We start from the raw sequence: 3,669 nt of genomic DNA, 5'->3' as shown, positions 1-3,669 counted from the left end.
CTGAAAAACATCCCCACAGCATGACGCTGCCACCACCATGCTTCACCGTAGGGAAGGTGTCAGGTTTCCTCCAGACATGACGCTTGGTATTCAGACCAAAGAGTTCAATCTTGGTTTCATCAGACCACAGAGTCCTTTAGGCTGTCGTGCCTTTTACTGAGGAGTGGCTTCCGTCTGGCTGCAGATATGGTTGTCCTTCTGGAAGGTTCTCCCATCTTCACAGAGGAACTCTGGAGCTCTGTCAGAGTGACCACCTGGTTGTTGTTCACCTCCCAGACCAAGGCCCTTCTCCCCCGATTGCTCAGTTTGGCCGGGCGTCCAGCTCTAGGAACAGTCTTGGTGGTTTCAAACGTCTTCCATTTAAGAATGATGGAGGGGACTTTTAATGCTACAGACATTTTTTTGGTACCCTTCCCCAGATCTGTGCCTCGACACAATCCTGTCTCGGAGCTCTACAGACAATTATTTTGACCTCATGCCTTGGTTTTTCCTCTGACAACTGTGGGACCTTTTATATAGACAGGTGTGTGCCTTTCCAAATCATGTCCAAACAATTGATAATTATTTGCAAATTGAGTAAAAACTATTTTAGAATAAGACTAACGTAACAAAGTGGAAAAAGTCAAGGGGTCTGAATACTTTCTGAATGCGTTGTGTGTGTGTAAAAGCAGCTGGTTACTGCTTACATTTGTGTTTTTGCTGGTCACAAATGTATGCATTCCAGTGGCAGGCTTATGAGGGCCAACACAATATCCTCCCGTTTTTAAATGTCCTCATTGTTTCTCTGCCCTTTAATCGGCAAAGGAAATGTCTGTCTTGTCATGAACTGTCAACCTGTTGACTACTATCAGTTATAACCGGACTAAAATAAATATGTACAAAGAAAAATACTCAATTTTGAAGTAGACCACTGTATATTTAAGTGATTTTATGTTTGGCAATGTGTTGTTGCATATTTCTAAAGTGGTGGTGGTGCATATACAGTTCTGGCAACCATTCCTTGTTACACAGGAGGGAAAATATATACCAAACAATTTAACATGGTAGAAAAACAGGCAATAGTACTCACTTCAATTGCACAGTTTTTACATGTTGCCTTAAATATAAAATGAATAACATTGGCATTTTTCACTGATCTGCACATCCGACACCACATTTTAAGTGAGACAAAATCTAGACTGTTCTAAAATTAACTTCTGCTTGAATGCATACGTATCCACCCCCTTTGCTGTGGCATCTCCGTGTGCAACAATATTCATTTACAATATAAATACGTATTTATTTCAGAATAAATACGCATCTTTGTAAGGTCCTTCAGTTAATGGATTTCAAGCAAAGAGTTAACCTCAAAGCTACCCCGGAGCTTTCAGAACATGTCATTAATACATTTGTAGGTAGGTACAGATTAGGGGAGGGTCCTTTAAGCATGGTCAAGTTAATAATTAAGCTGTGAATGATTTATCACATCACCCAGACGAAGGTGACCATGGTGATTGTAGAATAGTTTCTTGGTTCGGATGGGGGAGAAAGATCAACATTTCAGTCACTCAAATACTAGAAGGGTCAAAAGCAAAATGTTGCAAAGGACACGTAAAACATATTCAGTCTGTTGAACACCTGACACTGGATAAGACGTTGACATTTCGCCAGGACAATAACCCAAAATAAGACCAATGCTGCACTGGAGTGATTTGCCAAGATGGTCAATGTCTCTGAAACCCTGTTTTTACCCAGTTCTAACATGTGTCCTGATCTAGTGCTGAAGATCCACGTTACAGCACTATTTACATTTACATTTACATTTTACATTTAAGTCATTTAGCAGACGCTCTTATCCAGAGCGACTTACAAATTGGTGCATTCACCTTATGACATCCAGTGGAACAGCCACTTTACAATAGTGCATCTAAATATTTTAAGGGGGGGGGTGAGAAGGATTACTTTATCCTATCCTAGGTATTCCTTAAAGAGGTGGGGTTTCAGGTGTCTCCGGAAGGTGGTGATTGACTCCGCTGTCCTGGCGTCGTGAGGGAGTTTGTTCCACCATTGGGGAGCCAGGGCAGCGAACAGTTTTGACTGGGCTGAGCGGGAACTGTACTTCCTCAGTGGTAGGGAGGCGAGCAGGCCAGAGGTGGATGAACGCAGTGCCCTTATTTGGGTGTAGGGCCTGATCAGAGCCTGGAGGTACTGAGATGCCGTTCCCCTCACAGCTCCGTAGGCAAGCACCATGGTCTTGTAGCGGATGCGAGCTTCAACTGGAAGCCAGTGGAGAGAGCGGAGGAGCGGGGTGACGTGAGAGAACTTGGGAAGGTTGAACACTAGACGGGCTGCGGCGTTCTGGATGAGTTGTAGGGGTTTAATGGCACAGGCAGGGAGCCCAGCCAACAGCGAGTTGCAGTAATCCAGACGGGAGATGACAAGTGCCTGGATTAGGACCTGCGCCGCTTCCTGTGTGAGGCAGGGTCGTACTCTGCGGATGTTGTAGAGCATGAACCTACAGGAACGGGCCACCGCCTTGATGTTAGTTGAGAACGACAGGGTGTTGTCCAGGATCACGCCAAGGTTCTTAGCGCTCTGGGAGGAGGACACAATGGAGTTGTCAACCGTGATGGCGAGATCATGGAACGGGCAGTCCTTCCCCGGGAGGAAGAGCAGCTCCGTCTTGCCGAAGTTCAGCTTGAGGTGGTGATCCGTCATCCACACTGATATGTCTGCCAGACATGCAGAGATGCGATTCGCCACCTGGTCATCAGAAGGGGGAAAGGAGAAGATTAATTGTGTGTCGTCTGCATAGCAATGATAGGAGAGACCATGTGAGGTTATGACAGAGCCAAGTGACTTGGTGTATAGCGAGAATAGGAGAGGGCCTAGAACAGAGCCCTGGGGGACACCAGTGGTGAGAGCGCGTGGTGAGGAGACAGATTCTCGCCACGCCACCTGGTAGGAGCGACCTGTCAGGTAGGACGCAATCCAAGCGTGGGCTGCGCCGGAGATGCCCAACTCGGAGAGGGTGAAGAGGAGGATCTGATGGTTCACAGTATCGAAGGCAGCCGATAGGTCTAGAAGGATGAGAGCAGAGGAGAGAGAGTTAGCTTTAGCGGTGAGGAGCGCCTCCGTGATACAGAGAAGAGCAGTCTCAGTTGAATGACTAGTCTTGAAACCTGACTGATTTGGATCAAGAAGGTCATTCTGAGAGAGATAGCGGGAGAGCTGACCAAGGACGGCACGTTCAAGAGTTTTGGAGAGAAAAAAAAGAAGGGATACTGGTCTGTAGTTGTTGACATCGGAGGGATCGAGTGTAGGTTTTTCAGAAGGGGTGCAACTCTCGCTCTCTTGAAGACGGAAGGGACGTAGCCAGCGGTCTCAGGGAGCTTGATGAGCGAGGTGAGGTAAGGGAGAAGGTCTCCGGAAATGGTCTGGAGAAGAGAGGAGGGGATAGAGTCGAGCGGGCAGGTTGTTGGGCGGCCGGCCGTCATTTAAAGATAAGTTGATGAAAATAGCATTGTAGTGCGCGAGGTGAGGTAATATGGGTTCTAGAAGGTCTCCGGCTCTGTCAAATGGTCTGGAGAAGAGAGGAGGTGGATAGCATGTCGGCAGACGGGCAGGTTGTTGGGCGCCCGCCCATGGCCATCACGTCATTTAAAAGAACCTTGTAACAACACCCTTCTG

This window comes from Oncorhynchus gorbuscha, linkage group LG14, assembly GCF_021184085.1.
Source record: "Oncorhynchus gorbuscha isolate QuinsamMale2020 ecotype Even-year linkage group LG14, OgorEven_v1.0, whole genome shotgun sequence".
NCBI classification, from domain to species: domain Eukaryota; kingdom Metazoa; phylum Chordata; class Actinopteri; order Salmoniformes; family Salmonidae; genus Oncorhynchus; species Oncorhynchus gorbuscha.
Note: the sequence above shows the minus strand (reverse complement) of the source record.